A 19792-nucleotide genomic window follows, 5' to 3' on the forward strand; every position below is an offset into this window, starting at 1 on the left:
CTTCCCATTATATGCAGTGTTGTTGAATCGTGCGACGTCATTTGACCTAATTAGTGAAGTCTTGTTGTTCTTGTGCATTCCATCCATCTCGACACGATATTCACTTTATTTAGTTTCACCCCCTGCCTCGCGCTTTAATAACTCTGCTTTAATGCGCTTTCTCGGTGTGCTGCGAGGGGTTTATTCTTGTTTTCTCATCCTCCCCCCCCCCCCGAAGCAAAATGTATTAATGTAAATGTCGATTGTGAGAAAGTGCACGGGTTTACATTACAAAGCCAAGTTGAACCTTTTACAAAGTCATAACTTAGCATACAACTCCATGACCTCTCGAAGCAAAATCCTATTTTTTTAACAGTGAAATTATCAGTCTTCTAGACGATGTTTTATACTAATTCTATGCAATTACGTTCACAATTACTTGTCCATTCATTAGTGTTTTCTTTTTAAACGCTACAGGTCAGCAATCGTAAAGGTCAAAGTGAATAGCTACCACAATAGGAAGAATTTACAATGAATGGGATTCTCATGCAGGTAATTATTATAATGTGGTAAGTTTCGAAAATAATTGGCTTGTAAAATGATATCACATCAAAGCAGCTGCTATGCTGTGCCAGGGGAGGTGGTACAAAGAGGGTGTAGTGGGTGGTAGGGGGGGGGGTACAGGGGACTGAGGTAGAGTTCAGATGACATTACCACTCTGAAAAGCCTGGGGCCACAGAGGGGGGGGGGGGCTGTTAAAGGTCCCGCACTAGAGATGAACATCACTAGGAGACTCTTATAAGTTCCCCCACTTGTAATAATGATCGAAAATAATACCGTGAACAAAAAGATGACGTCCTTTATTTCTGCGATAAAACCTCGGCGAGTCTCGAAGCAACTTTTAAAGAAGCTTCTGCATTTTTTTTGGGGGGGGGGAGGGGGTCGGGGGGCAATTACTAAGCAGAGTATTTCATGTGAGTGGAAACCAGAGCAACTGGATAAAAGGGGCTACAAAGACGGTCATCGCAAACCCACTGCCAACTTCACAGCCCAGCAGTCTATCAAACGTTTCTTCTAAAGCGCTGTATTACAGATGTTGCGCCAACACGCTGCAGGCCTTGGTGTTGATAGCAAGCGCCTATAAAAAAAAACACAGAATGGCACACAACGGGTAGTGTGGGGAGCACCACGTGTAATTGCTGTTGTCTTCCAGTGCTAAGGCTGACACACACTAAAACAGATAACTTTATGGCTGAGTCGATCTACAGAAGTCCAGGACAGGTTCAGACACAACTTTTGATCCATAATAAAGGATTTTTTTTTTGGGGGGGGGGGGGTTAGATCGTGTACATTTAAATGTCGTTAACCCACCACCACCCCACACAGCCAATTTATAAGGTTTGTCACGCAAACAAAACGTGCCAATTAATTACCACTTCAGCACAGCGGTATGTTGGAGAGTAAACCCACAACAATTACAATGTTGAGTAAGGACGTTACACTGGTGATTACAACCAGCTTCATCAGGCGATTAGCCATAATTGTTTTACTATATTCTGCACATGGCGGATAATTCAAGCAGAGCTAGGGTCACAGAGCACGAGTGTTCTCACTATTTACACCATCACTCCCCACATAATCAACCTCGCTTGTCGCCTAGCGTGCTATCAACCTTGTTTTTTTATGTACGCAAATACAGTTAGTAGAACCATTTCTTGAATTTTGTTGAACGCACAATTCCAGCACGGTCCTCAACATTGCTTCTTGCTAAGTGCCCTAAAACCATCGCGGTTGCCACTGATCGAGAAGATGGGCAAGTTGTGGGGGGCGAGGTGGCAGTTTGTGGAGAGTTCAGGAAGATGGCAGGTACAGTACTGGATGTCCCATGTACCCTGCGTCACATTTCCTCTCAACGTCACGCAAAACAATGGAAAGGGGGGGGGGGGGGCATTGGGGAGAGGAAGGGTGCACGGTAGCAATTTTCCCCATTGCTTTGCTGCAGGCTAAAGGCTTCCCGTTGCACAGTTGGTTCATGAAAAAAAATTCCTCAGATAAACAGAGTGAGCTGGGCTTTGTACACAGCACCCCCTGCCCCCCACTCATCCTCTACTCCCACTGCTGCACCTTCCCTTCTACCCCCCCACCACCATCACCTCCCACTACATCCAGAGATAAAATTCCTCATGGCGTCTCATAGAATTGCACAGATTTGTGGCTCTTTGTGCTCGGAACTCTGGGTGACACAATTACAAAAAAGCAAACAATACAAAAAAATGGATGAACCACAACGTTACCTGCCATTTCCATGACAGTCCCGCATTTAAAATCAACTCTCCGAGTGGCTCCCGTGGTGGAAATGGTCACAGCACTGGGCTATCTATCCAGAGGTGGCCGTTTCGATCTCCTGGCGTGGCAGCCAAAACAATGGTGCGAGTGTCTTCAATCCAACGGCCTCTGTCAACCCAGCATTATAAAAGGGTGCACCACCGTGAGCAAAGACGCAGGTTGCGTATGGTGAGGTAAAGTGTGGGTATCCCCCATGCCTTTCAAGGTGTTTGGCCAGATTGAAAGAGCAGGCTAAGTCACCTCTGGAGTGCATTTCAGGGCTGCATCTTTATCTCACCTTTACCTGTGTGTGGGTGTGTGCGAACCCATTTGGAATGTTGTCCGGATCCAGGGTCAAAAAAACCAATTCAAGAATCGACTCCATCTTTTAGCACCGTGATGGATGGTCGTGCCTCGAGTGGATCTACGTGTCTCTTGAACCCATTACATACAATGTACACGAACTGACGTTCATTGTCAGACACGCAATCCTACATGCGCAGCACGGGTTTTGCGAATCAAACATTCAATCGGCAAATCAGTGCATCGCTCCACCCCTTGTAAACAGCAACGATGCTCGAACCCCACCGCCGCCTTCGGTTCCACGTGACTTTTAACGCTGACCGCCTGCGCGGACTCATTCAGTTAAAAGAGGCACTGTTGGGTTCACTTTACACGTGTGCGTTCTACAATGCAGACATCGCCAAAGCAGACCTGCTGCTGGTGTAAAGCAGCTCAGTAATATGTCCTCGCAGCCGTTTAAGTGTGAGAAACACAACGGTTTGACCTTTTGGTCCAGCAAAGTGCATCCTCAACAGAGCTTACGTCCAACGGCAGAAACAACCGGAGGGCTTTAATCCGAAGGGATGAGTGGCTTTGTGGTGGCGGTTTGCAGCGTTTAATGCAAGTGCATGGCTGAAGGTCGCGATGAGGACAAAGGTAGCATAAACTTACCGAGTTACATATGTTCCCGCCACAGCTAATAATACACGGTTTGGGTACCACAAGGTGGAACAAGCGTCACAGTGTTCCGTAGTAACACTGAGTAGCACTGTGCGCACATGTGAGAAAGAGAGTCCCATTAATGGGGTATTCCCAGCAAAAGGAAATAATCATGCTTTCATTCAATGTTTACCAAATATATGCCACAGACTCTAAAAAGACTACCAAACAAATGAATATCTTCTTACAAAGCCTGCCGCACGCCAAGTACACCATGCAAACAAGGCAGCCGCGCAGGGTGGCTTCACAAGATTATCTGAGAATCTGATACAAGTTGCCTTAGTTTAGCCGATGGAGCCTTTGAATTTTTACTCTGAATCGTAACAGTTCTAAACGTAGTCTGGTGTGACCTGGGCAACTTGCAGTGACACCACCGCTGTTAAATACGCTGGAGTAGAGAGGTTTTCCCCCCCACTTTCTTCACCTGATTAACAGTAATAGCAGTGAAATGAATATACAGTTCATGACATTGAGAATGCAAATTCTCGTCTCTTTTGCTCTCACATTAAAAAAGTGGATTTTTTTTTAAAGACCAACTTTTAAAAACCACATGTGCGAGTGATTTGAATTTCCACGTTACACCTGGAGCCCAGGAGCTTCCTTTTCATATAAACCTCATATCTCTGGATATGTGTGGATGAAGCGAGATTGGGCATAGATGGGCACATGATCCGATCGAATATAAAAGTCTCTCTTTACGAGTGGAACAAAGAGAATTGTGTTGTTATTATTGGACTCTGTCTACCTTTCTGTACTTGGAAGGACATTACGTTTTTCTTTCCCTCCAGTTCAGGGGTTCTGCACTATGAGTAACCCCTGCTGCTAAGCAATAAAGCTAAGGGGCACTCCGGCTTTTAGCGAAAGACAGACATTTGAAGTAGGAAAATATGTAGGTGCCGTCTGGATATGATCAATTTTTCCACTGGGAATGAAGGTTGGAGAGGGAGGGAGGGAGAGCGAAGGGAGTGAGGGTGGTTTGTGGTGGTGGTGGTGGCAGGGGGCACTGTGGATAAACGCACCGCATACATGGAAACAACACCCGGCGGCGCTGAGCCAGAAGAGATTAACTTGCTCCAATCGGGGGCCCCCTCTCTCTCGCTGGAATTCGGGCATGGGGCTGATAAGGGCCTCCGTTAATACGCATTCTGTCAGAAAGGCTGTCCACAGCGCGGCAGTGGCCACTGCTTGCACGAGGGCAAGCGCAACAAGATTCTGGAAATATAGAAGGAAATAAAAATAACTCATTTGATTGTTTACATTGCAAAAGACGTCACCACGGCTCTGTTCCGAACCTCTTGAACGTGGTAATACTGTATGCTCAGGAGATAATGCCAATTTCGAGGTCTGCTCTCTTATTGGATTCTGTACTAACCTCTAATTATAAAGAAAATGATAAATGGACAATCGCATGACTCTTTTGAATAAGGAACATAACGAGGTTACTAATTATAATTACCATTTCATAATTAATAATATATTTGGTATACATTTAAGCTTGAAAAGCATGTCTGTGTAATGAAGAATTCTATATTATGCTTCAGATGAAAAGTAGGATTCAAGATTAAATGTTGCAATTCATTGTAATTTTGTTTTAAAGCAGCCCTATCTTTTACCTAAGGAGCACACCTTTCATCTGGTTGCAGCACTGACAATGCTGTTTAATATTAAATAGTATTTATGATAACATTTCTTCGAGCAATCTTAACAACATTAAAAATTCATCCCTGTCTAAAGGCTTCAGGCAAAAGATAATATTTCACAGTGTTGCAGAGACTGCATGTATTATAAATACTGTAATTGTGAAGTATATACTCTGATTAGCACGGTTGGCTACATACGGTGCAAAATCATTCATAATAGAGGTTTTGAGTTAGATCGCGTAAATATATAAATGTGTTGTTAAAACCCGCCACCACCCGACATTGCCAACTAGTAAGGGTTGTCGTGTAAACAGAACGTGCCAATTCGTCACTAGTACAGCACACCGGTGTGTTGGAGAGCCAAGCGACAACATTTACAAACTGAGTACGACGTTTCGCCAGTAATTACAACTAGCTTCATCACACCGGTGTGCTGTACTAGTGACGAATTGGCATGTTCTGTTCACGTGACAACCCTTATGAGTTGGCTGTGTCCGGTGATGGCAAGTTTTTAACAACACATTTATATATTTACGCGATTTAACCCAAAAACCTCTATTATGGATGATATTGGTTGCAAAAGCCTTCAGGTGCAAAAGAAGTTCAACATACATACAGGTGTAATAATGCATTGATCCATTTATATTGGTATTGAAATCACAATGCATGCATTGAATCACATGAGTAAGAATCAACTTTTTTTTACTTGTTTATGTTGTATGTAATGAGTTTACATGACCCCTGCTGCCACGAGAGGTTGTTACAATTACAAACATTATTTACAAAAATATATGCTCGAATGAAATTGTAACAATATATTGCAGCAATTATCAAATCATGTGTGGGGGGGGGGGGGACGCGGTAGGGTTAGCGGAGTGGAGGCTACATCGTTTGACCTTGTAGCATATACCAAAACATCTGATTAACAATTCTTCCTTGCATCAAATTCCAAAGTATCTCACATCATTTACAGCAAACATGCTTTTCCAACACTTTTCTGGAAAATCAAGCTTGCAACAACAAAAAAATTCTATAAATCACCTTGCGCATGGGCAAAGCACCCCCCCCCCCCACCCCACCCCCCCCCCCAAAAAAAAAAGTGGCAAGTGTTGTTAACATTTCAAGATGAAATAGCAAAGCAAAAAAAAAAAGCTTGCAGCACTGGCAGCCCCGGGATTCCGAAGGCAGATGTGCGTTTGATCGCGGTGAGCCTTCCCGGATGGAGGCATGTGCTCGGCGTGTCCGAGTTGCGATCACTCACGAGGGCCCTAATTGGCGGTGTAACATGGCGGCACAAGCGCGGATGGCTGTGCCGGTGCCGGTGCAAGCCACCGCACGCAGGTGGGAGATAATGAGGCCTCCGGAGACGAAGAGGCCTAACGGTGGGAAGAAAAAAAAAACCAGGAGACGGGCGCCATCCTCGCACCTCCGCTGCTGATGCACCTTCAAGAAATGCACCTCAAACATCTGGCAATTCACACACCGATAATTAGGTGCCAGAGACGGTGTGAATATTTAAATATTGTTAGGGTATGTTAATGTTAGGAACGTTTGTTCAATCAATACACCGTTGTTTTTTTTTATCTTAATAATTTTTTTTAGGGCCAATAACATTTTCTGAAAACCAATAAATTTGGCATTGGAAATGAAAAACACTGTAGGGGTAAAATCTTGGCAACATATTTATACGTCTGAAACATGAATATAAGACAATACCTATAACCATTGTTGTGTTTTACATATCAAAGTATGAGTATAGCATTTTCAGTGCAATTATAGTGAACTATGAGTGACTTAGAAATGATTGTTTAAACGAATGCCAAGTAATGTGTGTGTACCGACACTTGTAGCTGCGTATGTGTCTGGCCTTAAGTACAAGTTGCTAAAGAGGCATTGTATACGATATTTTAAGGTTTGCTATGACCAAAGTGATATTCCTTGCAACAAGACATCAATTTGACAGTTATCCCAAATCCTGTTACTGCTGCAATGCCTCCACCCCATGCACCACAGCTTAAAAATAAATATCGGCTAATGTGAGAGAGGCGGGCGAGTGATGTTTATTATGCTCACTGCCTTCTATAACAGCAAAAAGTGATGCCACATTTCAATACATGATTGTCGAAAAGCAGATTAAAGTACGTTTGAATTTGTTTCATTTTGTAATTGTCACACTGCGTGTCGACTGCTCTTTCTAGGCACAGCAGGGGGCTATGACATCTCATTTTCACATGCAAACTGCCTGCGAACCAGACAAATGAAATAAATAAATAATACTCCATGAAGGAAGCTAGCTCTTTCCAATGCCCCGACCCATTTCCAAGAGACATTTGTTGCTGGCCCCAACCACACTCTGGTCAAATGTCACCGGTGGGCCTTTTAGCCCAAATAAACAACGACATCTGCATATTCAGTCTGTAGGCCTTTTCACTGCACACACGCATATAATCAATCTGCCACTAAAGTTGGAAGACTGTTTAAATAGGAAATACCGAATTAATGTTTTTTTTCAACGGTCCTTTATTACTAGGTCCGTGTTTTCTTTGATAAACCGACATAACTTCAGCAGGGGTGGAGTAAATATGTTTTACAAAGTCACATATACGGTATTTACCAAGCATTATTATCAGCTTTCAAAACATGCTCGTGTCAACGTGCAAAATGCCTCTGAAAAAAATTAGCTGCGCTCTCAGGATTTATAAATACATAACAACATCATCATCGGCCATTGTCATTCCACAGCTGGATGAAGGCCTCCCCAAACCAGTGACACTTCGCATAATCCTGAGATGTAATAGGCCACCCAGCCCCCTGTACACAAACTAATTAATCGTTAAATCTCCTTGGTGGACATCATTTTGGACATTTTTCATTCCTCGGCTGAATGACTGCTACCATAAAAAGTGTACTTGTTATTATTGGAATTCATTTAGTGCAAAAAATGTAACTCGTTACACCAGGAGTGTCACAAAGATAATGAATTCGAAACAGAAAGTGGGCCAAGGTTTCACTGATGGTTGTTATAGGGACCCCTAGACATACCGAGCAACGTGACACATGCCAGAATTGCCAATTGGTTAATTTGGACGATGCTTTGGACCTTTAGCCGATGACGAGTGATGGCTCAATAAGTGCCTGTGAATCTTTGAAAAAGTCACTGCCCCTTTTATCTGGCGAAGGTCGGTCCCTCTCCGCACGAGCGGCTCTCCGTGGATTGAAGCGCTCGGTCAAGGGAATCAACAAGCCGGATTCTCCAGATGAAAAATGGAAATAGGCCCACTGTGTGTGTGTGGACTAATCAATTATAAAGACAAGGATGTGTGCTTGCAAAGGTTATTCTGCTCAAGAGAATCCTCCCAGTCACCCTGCATGCTAAATACCTTCAGCAATAAAATAATGATTTGCAAAGTGAGTAATATACTGAATTCCAATGTTCAATTCCGCTTTTGTGGCCAGTGACCTATTTGTATCCCAGAACCACCACTATTGGCATTATACGTAATGAGCTGTACTTAAGGAAGCGGCCACTATTCAAGTTGCACTCACGATGCATACATCCGACTCTGAGAAATATTACAGTGGAAATCCTCTTTTGCCATGATGGCTGGCGAGTACCCCATCACGGATAAGACCATTCACGGATTAAGGGGCAGATTTCATATAGATGTCTACTGAAATAACTCCGATAATTGGCAAAAAATGTGCCAATGATCAGGGATAATGAGATTAATTTAGCACAATAGATAGCGGGAATAAATGTTCCACAAGGCCAATTCTGCTTTTGTACCTCGCAGCTAAAGTGGTGGCTTGTGACAGCAGTGGAGAATGTGATATCATTAACATTGTCAAACATCGTCCCCTCCCTCCAATCTTCGTTCTTCATTGCTATCGTCATCATTCTCGGCTTCATTATCAGTCATTTTCATCAATAGTTGCCATCATGATCCATCCCCTCCAACCACTGTTGTCATTATCATCATCATCATCCCCACCAGCTCTCATGTAGAGTTTCAACTTGAAACGATAGGCCGCGCCACCATCACAATCGTCTATGCGGCTCTTGAACATCGTGATTTAGACACGCCAATCTGTGGGTATTAATTAGGAGTCGCACATTTGCTTGATTTTCAGAATCTCTATCAGAATCTTGATTTACATTGGTGGAATCCGATGTGATACAAAGCTCTTTTTCACAGGTGATGTCCAGTAGACGTTGCCGATGTTAGGAGTCGTGAAACAAGAGGGCTGCAGATTATATGCATTTCGCTATATTTGTTAAGAAGTGTACATAGTTGAAGGAAATGTGTGATAACTTTGAACTTCTTAGTAGACGAGTCATCTTGAAACCACGTTTGAAATCAAACAAGAATCATATTTTAAAAGCTCCCTCTCGGAGCCCCTTAATTTCAGGCAGTGGCTCAACATTAAATGTTCTGAATGTTATTCCAACTGGGAATAGATATTTCCAATTCAGTGGGCATGTCACCATCAACCCTTAACAGGAGTGTTTGAATACAAATGCAAAGAGTTCATATTTGTGCCACACGTCATCGTTCTGGATGGGATCTTGAAGATCGAATACCATTACCATAAGTGTAGAGAATCAAGGAAAATATGTTTTGTAAACATTTCATTTATGTGCAATACCCAATTTTAATTAATCTACACCTTGTGGATATGTTGTCATATGTTGGCATATTCCTCATGCATATTAAATATCATAATAAGTGTTTTAGTTGTAATCGGGTTGCAGACCATTGAGACAATTTTTTTTCCAAGGGAGACCTGAATCAATCCAGAATAATCTAGGTTATAAATTCAAGCAATTGTATAAATCACACCCAATAAACACTCCACATCCGTGTGTTTTGTGCCACATTGTGAGAGCATTGTGAGATGCAGTTTCAATGAACGACACTGATTATCATTATATTAAGAGACAATATCATGTTGTCAAATGGTAAAGAAAGACCTACTATTTTAAACTGCATTTTTTAAACAATTATTTTCCAAACTTAATTTCCACTATGAGATGTGGAACAGTTTCAATCTTCATGAAATTTGTTTACGTAGAAACCAATTTTGGAAATTGCTTCAATCATGCAGATTGTAGATATATGTTGTGGTGTGTGTCAACATTAGTACTTAGGCAATTTAATACTAAAGGAAGACTTTAGAGGAAATCACTGATGCACGGATGCCAGCAATGATTATAATTTAAGCCCACCAGCAATTTGTTTGAAGTTTTAATGCACATTTATGTTTCAAATGTATCGTTAATGGCTGAAATTAAAGTGACATTGCACTGAGATTAGCGTATCATTTATTGCATAAACAATCGCAAAATCAACCTGAAGCCTCACGTGAAATGCATAGACATAATCAATATCACCCATCTCATGCGGACATGTTTGTGTGAAGATGCACTTTCACGTATAATCCTTAGTGATGGCTCACAACGTCACCTCGGCACACTACGTTCACAGTCTGTGTGTATGTGTATGTAAAACTTATTTTGCACCGTACGTAGCCAACTGTGGTAATTGGAGGTGCAGGGGAAGGACAACAAACTAAACACAAAAAAGCCGCTCTAAATAAATTAGTTTTCAATCTAGATTTAAAGGATTCAAATAAATTAGTTTTTAATCTAGATTTAAAAATGCATAGCTCCTGTGGCTCCCTATTGCACATATGTGAGTAGATAAAAATGCATAGTTAATACACTCTATGTGTATATGTGACTGTGTGCGCATACGTGGTGGATATGGTGGTGCATGCCTGTAATCCAGCACTGTCGAGGCAATGGTTGATGGATCGCATCGATTTGTGAAATAATCCTGCTCGACTACAAGTTGGCCAGAACATAATATTAGAGCAAATGGGTTCATTAGCCCATCTGTGTGGAACTTTGAGATATATTTCCTTGCATGCATTTTATCCGGGTCATTTGATTCTCTCACAAGCACCAAAAAAAACCACTTTAAAATAACAAACGAGGAATTGGCCAAACATTGCTTCTGAAATTTGTTTTAGTTTGATTGTGAGGCTTCCATAAACAACTAAATTGCATTCCATAAAACATGCATGAAATTACATGATTACAAATCAATGTATTAATTTCCTAAATAATTGCTTTGAAATCACGGATGCAGCATCATGATCTACGCGTAGATGTTTACCCATGTGCATTTTTATGTAAAACGGTGTCTGTCAACGCGTGCACCTTCTGCATCTGTGAATTCGCTCATTATATGCATAATTGACACAACTATAAAGTTCCCGAATGATCACTATTATTCTAAATACGTATCAGTAATGATTTTGATGAAAGGCAATCATTACTGCAATTTCACATGAGTGTACAGGATATTGAAATGATCACTGCGCCCATTGTGTGACAGATGATTATATTATAATTTCTTTCACGTGCAAAAAAATCTTCATATATTTCCCTACAATCAATTAGACCTAATTAGTACAATGTATGTTGTATGAGAATATTAACAATAGTCCGCATATTATGCATACGCAAATCGGTTATAATCAGTCAGAATTAATTTGAGGCGACGTGCTTATTTTCCAAACGACAGCTCTTCAACATGAGAGCATATTGAATGTCTAGTCTGAAACACGCGCGCCCTTCATACGACGCACATTACTGTAACCTCAATCGACTGGACCAAATTCTATTACAAAAGCTAAACGATTTATATTATTTTTTATTTTACCAGGTAAGGCCCATTGAGCTATGCAGCTCTTTTTTCAGAAGCGACCTGGCCACAAATGATAGCTCAACAAAGTGGCTTATCGCGTGTAAATTTAAAGCAGCAGCCAATTATTCTAAACGCGTGTTTCTCACTGTAGGGCGTAAAACCGGAGGACCCACGAAATAAACCCACGCGACCATCATGGGGAGATCATGCAAACTCTAAATGTACAGACGTCAGGGTCGGGATCGAACCCACGAACCTCCTGCATAGCTGAAGAGAGAGTTCAGATCTCGCCACAGTGGTACCTATGCACGGTCAAAGTTCGACTAAGTGGAAGTCGACGATCGCTTGAAATGACACATTTACCGGGTGGCATGGGTCACTGAGAAGCCTACAAAAAAAAGTCACACATCCACTGGCAGGAATTTCCAAGAACATTTGTTTGTACCTTTCATCGTAGCTTTGATGAATTATGCATAAAATGCCTATGTTTCCCAAATAAAATAAGTAAATGCTAATGCTACTCGTGTTTGACACACCTACCAACACACCAACAAGAATAACGCTTTTCAAAAAGCATTTTAAAGTTTAGGCAAAACGAATACTCTTGCGTTAATTGAGGGAACTCAAAGCTTTTACACCTCACATCTGCTGTGTCCAGCATTCATGAATACAGTAGTGACGTGTACACTATTGAACATTTCTAGGTCATAGCGAGTGTGTAATCAAACACGAATGTATCGTTTGCAATTTGGCGGTGGTGGGGATACATGTGTTTGAAGAAACGTGGTGTGTACAGTGATTGGATATTTGCTAAATAAGTAACTGGTATTCACTCTAGTATTACCCTATTTCCAGTATGTAAACAAAACAGCAGTACGTACTTAGCACTACTGATTACATTCAATCATTGATTTCATAAAAATGTGTTACAGTTATTGCAAACATTATTAATATTGGCGAGAAAAGGTCGTAAGAGCAGCTTGAGTTGAACGTTCATCCGCGAGCAGCAGCCAAAGCATATTCAGCACATCACTCTCCAAACCCTGCGTGGTAAGATTTCTATTGCTTTCATCGAAATAAAGCAATCAAGCAATCGATTTATTTGGCGATACTGCATTAGCAGCGGTGCACAAGCACAAATAACAAAACACTGAACATGTTCGTCAATGTACTAAACTAAACCATTTTTTTATTTATTTTACCAGGTAAGGCACACTGCAGGCAATACCATTGCCTTCAAAGGAAATACATATAAATATACATAGAATTGTTAAAATAAGGCACAGCTCGTCAAAGAGAATAATCGGTCACATTACCTACTTCTCTGTGAAGTGAAAATGGGTGGACTGGTGGCGTAGTGGTTCATGGACCGCGTTATGATTTCCGCTGACCTGAGTTCCGTTCCCAACCACGACTGACATCGGTGCTGGATATCTCGAAACAATCCTGTGTACCCCCTAACCTTGTCGCCAAATCACCACTGACGAGTATGGTCAAGTATGGTTCAACAACATCTTCATCGGCAAGAGGATGACAAAGGGCTGAGAATACATCACGTAATAATAGAGTAGGTCTCAATTATTATACAGCAATTTATAGCGGTGGTATACTTATATATGTACATAGCTACCAGAATATTGTGGTTAATGCCGTATTTAGTGGGTAACCATTCAAATGAAACATGGCCTAATGGCTCTCCTCATTGTTAGCCAGAAGCCACTTTTAATGAGGTATTCAATTTTCCAAGAATCTTCGTGAAAAAAAACTGGAAAGTGACTTAATCTTCACTATAGGGCAATGAAACTTAACTTTACGCGTACATTTCAATTTTTTTGCAAACGTAAGGCCATTTTACCACATCGGGCCAAGTACAGAACACATTTGTGACACCCAAAGTATAAATGATGCAAATTGCATGCATCCAACTACTGAAGCATGGAAACGTATAAAGTATATTAATATAACAAAATACAGTTAAACATTACGTATGAGGCTAAAAATAAACAGACGTACATAGTATGAAAACAGAGATTGCCCAATCTTGATTTGAGGCTTTCGTGACTGCAGGAATTCACACTGGTTGATCAACGTCATTCCTGCCTCAGCAGTCCGCCTGCTGTATTTTTTCACCTGAAGACGATTGCTCGTGTTGCGATCGAAACGTCGTGATCTATTAGCTATTTTTCTATCTACGGGCCTTTCCCGAAAGAACCAAAGAGTAGAGATTGCCCGTTCAGTCTTCTAGACTTCTGGAGACAAACGCTGATAGCGAGCATCTGTTGCGGCCGGCATTGCAGTCTGTTTTCCTATAACGCGGTAGTTCCGTCCCTGAAGCACACTGCGTTATGGAAAGATCACGTTTCAATAAATAATATATAATATAGGGTAAAGGTAAATTCACGATAACACGTGAGATGCGTGTGCAGGCTGAACAAAGACTTGAGGCGTGTGGTTAGCATCTAGAAGCATCCAGCAGCATCCCACCTTGTGGGATGCTATGCCGAGGCAGCCGTACAACCGCTTATTCCTACACGCGGAACGTAGTTCTGTTCACTCAATCGCGTTATATCCAATTCGCATTATGAAAACACGCGTAATAGGAGAACTCACTGTACACGTGAGGGGTTGTTCTAACCAGCACCAGCACCATGCCAGTACACGTGAGTGGTTGTTCTAACCAGCACCAGCACCATGCCAGTACACATGAGGGGTTGGTCTAACCAGCACCAGCACCATGCCAAAACACGTGAGGGGTTGTTCTAACGAGCACCATGCCAGTACACATGAGGGGTTGTTCTAACCAGCACCATGCCAGTACACGTGAGGGGTTGTTCTAACCAGCACCATGTCAGTACACATGAGGGGTTGGCCTAACCAGCACCATGTCAGTACACATGAGGGGTTGGTCTAACCAGCACCATGTCAGTACACATGAGGGGTTGTTCTAACCAGCACCATGTCAGTACACGTGAGGGGTTGCTCTAACCAGCACCATGCCAGTACACGTGAGGGGTTGTTCTAACCAGCACCATGCCAGTACACATGAGGGGTTGTTCTAACTAGCACCAGCACCATGCCAGTACACGTGAGTGGTTGGTCTAACCAGCACCAGCACCATGCCAGTACACATGAGGGGTTGTTCTAACCAGCACCATGCCCGTACACATGAGGGGTTGTTCTAACGAGCACCATGCCAGTACACATGAGGGGTTGTTCTAACTAGCACCATGCCAGTACACATGAGGGGTTGTTCTAACCAGCACCATGCCCGTACACATGAGGGGTTGTTCTAACCAGCACCATGCCAGTACACGTGAGGGGTTGTTCTAACCAGCACCATGCCCGTACACATGAGGGGTTGTTCTAACCAGCACCATGCCAGTACACGTGAGGGGTTGTTCTAACTAGCACCATGTCAGTACACATGAGGGGTTGTTCTAACTAGCACCATGTCAGTACACATGAGGGGTTGTTCTAACCAGCACCATGCCAGTACATGTGAGGGGTTGTTCTAACCAGCACCAGCACCATGCCAGTACACCTGAGGGGTTGTTCTAACCAGCACCATGTCAGTACACCTGAGGGGTCGGTCTAACCAGCACCAGCACCATGCCTGACCACCTTTGCTTCGGCCGTCCTCCCGTCCTGATGTTTACAATCCACATCAAGTACTCAATTGAGGCCGAGTCTACATAAAGGGGGTCCGGGATATGTTCAGCTACCACTTGCCACTGATGTTATCCAGCAGCCAGGAATAAAATCCCGATATCATAGCACCGTGCACTATCAGCCACCACTCGGCTGATAGTGCAGCCGAGTGGTGGCTACCACTCCCCACTCAGCACACACACACACATACACATGCGTGGGCACACCCACACTTGAGAACACAGTAGTTTATAATCCCCTTGTCAGAGACTGTTAGGAGTCCTGTTGTGTTTAAGAAAGATAGAGCAAAGAGTGGCACTTATCAAGCATGGCTGGCAGTGCAGCATCAGGGCTTTCAGTTGCACATGCGCCAGGCTAACCGCTTACTATTCACGGCATGGTGGCATCTCCATTTGGAAGAGCGACGTAGCCAGGATGATGAACGCAAGCGACACAAATGCATTTCCTTCAGATTAAGAAAAATGTGAAAAAACGTCATGCCTGAGTGCATATATACGGCTCCTGAGACCAGTCACACTTTGACTTTATGGCCATCTATGATGACAACAAAAGAATTCCAGTGCCCTATCCATCATAGACAAAGGTAAAGCCGCACGTTCTGAAATATGTTCGACAGACTAAAGTCTTGTTTGGTTCTAGAAACGACACCGTAGTCGGTGGGTGATCCTAGGTGTTCTGATCACGCGTAGATAACTTCAAGCAGAGTGAAAACACTGCAAATAATTTATGGTCTGACATTTTTACAGCAATTGTGGCAGTGGTTGTGTAATTTAAGGCCCCCACCTAGCTGAATTGGTTCACCTTTACACAAATGTTTGCTCCATGTTAAAGTAATTATTACAAGGCCAAACATCTCAATGCAGTTGGCTCAAGTGGACACTTATTTGCAGAAATGTGATGATGGCTTGGCTTTTCCTGAGCAAATGCACGTGACTTGAGTCCACTGGACTCAAACGGGTGTCCTAATATGCCCATATGCACAGTGTTGAGCTCTTATGTTTAAGCATTCCACAACATATACATTTATAAGGGTTATAAATAAATGTTGTGTTTATAGGTACCAGAATCTGTAATCCTATGGTATGTGGTTTAAGGGTCTAATGATGCTATTAAATTCAGGTTCCAGCAGAAGTTATATTACTTATGATATTCTTCGCCACAAATCCTGTTATCTGTGAAAAAAAAATACTACTGTTATGAGCCAAGAATATCTGTTTGTGTGTAACGCGCGTGACGTCATTCCACATGCCGCACCCCCTGTCATTAATATTCATGAGCGGGTGGATTTTTACACTTACGCAGAAGGTCGAGTGGAAATAAAAAATGTTTTCGCAAAATGCTTTCAGTTTGACGTTTCTTTTTGAAAGTGAATCTAATAAATAATTATACCCAGCAACAAAATGGATTTGGTGTCTTTATTTATTTCTTCAGCGCTTGAGGAAAAAGGTAAGTCAAATTTATGCTTCTACATTATTTCAACCCCAGTGACCGAAAGCAGAAGAGAATAAAGTATCAGAGCAGTGAATTTGAACAAATTGAAGGTCAGTTAAATACAGTGCTACAGTGAACTGCAGTGAAGTGTTTTATGACTTCGTTTTGTGCCAGATTCACTGGCATTAATACAGTGCTACAGTGAAATGCAGTGATGTGTTTGATGACATACTCTCGTGCAAGATTCACTGCCATTAAATTTACACAAGATACGATTATACCCTGCTAAATTTTTTCGTAAGTATTACAGCTTCCGTCCTAGGACAGGCAAACAAGCTAGTGTATTATATTTAGCTCATTCAGGAAAATACATCCTGCAATGAGAACATGAAAGCAATCGCTCATTGGACACAGGGACAGGAGCTCCAGTCATATGTCAACACAGCAACTCATGCCCTAGGGTTAATAAAATGAGTACTGTTTTGCGATTTCCTTTGGAGAGATTGGCTGGAACTACAGGTTAAGTATTTCCACCACAATTCAGGGTTGCCTGAGAGATGCTTTTGTCCCTTTTTGACTTTGAATGTCTCTGTGTAAAAAGCACACATAGACTTAACCTTATGCTTATATTCATTAGCATTTATAAAATGCGCCTGCCACATTTTGGGCAATATATACCGTAATTTAAAAAAATGTCGAGCAAAGAGGACGTCCACTGACGAGATGGAGCGACGAAAGCATCTTGTGTGAAGGTGCTAAGTGGATTATTGCTTGGCAGGATCATGAGAGATGGCAACAGCTTGGAAAGAGAGGCCTTTATCCAGCATTGGATTGATTAAGGCTGAAATCAGATGTCTTATGATTGCCACAGACAATGGCACTTACGTAATCTGAACGCACGTGTGCTGGCTCAGGATTGCGGAAGGGGACAAGCACCACCTCATGCTTGTTACACATTTCCTTTTCTTGGGTAAAGGTGCACGATGTCCTGATGACCATACTGTCTCTGAATGCTAATTTCTTCCCATAAGGTTAGAGCTATCACTAGAAATGAAATGTACGATTTGTTTCACTACTTTTTATTTACCAGGTGAGGCCCACTGAGCTATGTAACTCTTTTTCAGAAGCGACCTGGCCGCAAATTATAGCTCAATTAAAAGTTGCTTATCATGTGGACATTTATAGCAGCCGAATACTCCGAAACTCATGTTTCTAAATTTGGAGGGAAAAATCGGTAGATACGGAGAAAAAGCCAAGCGACCACAGAGAGAACATGCAAACTTCAAATATACAAGCGTCAGGGTTGGGATCGAACCTACGACCTCATGTATACCAGGTCACGTAGTTAATATCTCGCCACCAATGTGGCATATCCGAAATATAAATGTATATCTGACAGTTATATTAATATGGAAAGGATTATTCTAATGTAAAATTAAAATGCAAATAGCCAGAAAAAATATTTTAGCATATAGTATCACACTTAGCGCTAATTTAAATCCATAGTCAAGCCAAAAAGGCGTCTGCGTCGCAATGCGAAAAAATATAATGGCCTAAAATGTCAAGGTAAATAAAATAGTTTGACATCAATATCAATTAAAGCCAAGCACATTCAGAAAAGACAGCCATCAGTCCCATAATTGGTGTTAATTATGTGGTGATGTTTAAAATGTCCCTGCAAACGCAGCACTGCACTATTAATAGTTTGTATAGCTTTGGTCCTGAAGTCTGCCTAGAAAGGAGAGGACGCGCAATTAAGCATACATTTACATTTTTGCAGCATATGCACCCTACAAGACACTAATGCCAAATATTATACAATGTGATGAAAGCATAATAAAATCCTTGGAAGGGAAGGACACCCAGTCATTAATCAGGCCAGTTGGCAGGGTGGAAAGCATCACGCAGTCTGCAACAATTATAAGCTGGGGAAAGTGGTGACTTAATGAGCACAGGCGAACCGTATTCCATTCGTGTCTACTCACAATTATCATTCAGTGGCAGTGTATGAATGGCTTTGTTCTAAACTTGCCCTGCCTCTTTGTAAAACCACAATTTTTTCTTACAGTCTACAGTAGTGCTTCTCAAATATAAGTCCTTGCAATCCCTCGCAGTGCATCTTTCCGTGTTTACCAACCATCCGGTGTGTGCGGTATGTAGTGGCATAATTTGTATTTTTTGTGTATTTTTTCCCGCACTACCCATAACAACGGTTGGCTACGTACGGTGCGAAAGAAATTCAACATACAAGTCATATACACATTGAACAGATTGGTAAACAGGAAAAAAGGTCGTGAGAACTAGTATGAGATTCCTTTCCTTCACCTTTGTTGCCCGTCAATCGGTTTAAATATCTGCCCTTCTCTGTTTGGTAAACCGACCAAATGCAATGGTTTACTTAATTAATTTGAATGACTGTTCATCATAAAAAAAATAACAGAATAAAATTCTCACGACGTTTTGGCCACAACACAAGTAGCCTTCCTCAGGTGAAGAAACAGGACTGTCCGGACAGCACTTTCCAGACAGTCCTGTTTCTTCACCTGAGGAAGGCTACTAGTGTTGTGGCCGAAACGTCGTGAGAATTTTATTCTGTTATTATTTTTATTATTTTATCTCCATTCTACGTGACTTTACCGAAAGAACCCAGAAGATGAATCCCTGCAGTCACGAAAGCTTTAAATCGAAATTTGTTCATCATAACTTATATAAAATATCATTGATGTACACCAAATATGAAAGTATTAATTGCAACATTAATGATAATGGCCACTCTCAAAATTGGCACTTTGGACAACCTCGCTTGGTGAGATAGGCTTTGAAATGTGACGATTACGGAAAGCTCTTTGTTAATCCACTGCTGAAATGAAGATCTCCTCATGCCGTGCCAGTCACAGGATGTTCGAGCATACTTTACCACGTTGGTCGGTAAAGGGTAGGGAGGGGGGTGTCGATGATCAGATAAGATGTTCACTCGCCAAGAATGTGACTCATGACCAGAAATTTGACTAATATCACTCGGTTCATGCCAGT

At 42.0% G+C, this 19792-nt stretch overlaps 1 protein-coding gene across 11 annotated transcripts in view; it reads right to left on the bottom strand.

The window, feature by feature from the left end:
• SNCAIP (synuclein alpha interacting protein) overlaps positions 1 to 19792 on the bottom strand; it is a 222656-nt gene that overhangs the window by 142554 nt on the left and 60310 nt on the right. Inside the window, exon 1 of one of the 11 annotated variants that reach the window (XM_076065620.1) lies at positions 6208 to 19258. The exons of the other annotated variants lie outside the window; for them this stretch is intronic. The gene's annotated coding sequence lies outside the window, so the exon portion shown is untranslated. Of the gene's footprint in view, positions 1 to 6207; positions 19259 to 19792 lie in introns of those variants that run through there. 11 annotated transcript variants of the gene reach the window in all.

This window comes from Petromyzon marinus, chromosome 1, assembly GCF_048934315.1.
Source record: "Petromyzon marinus isolate PM22_M1 ecotype Great Lakes invasive population chromosome 1, UKy_Petmar_22M1.pri1.0, whole genome shotgun sequence".
Taxonomy (NCBI): Eukaryota; Metazoa; Chordata; class Hyperoartia; order Petromyzontiformes; family Petromyzontidae; genus Petromyzon; species Petromyzon marinus.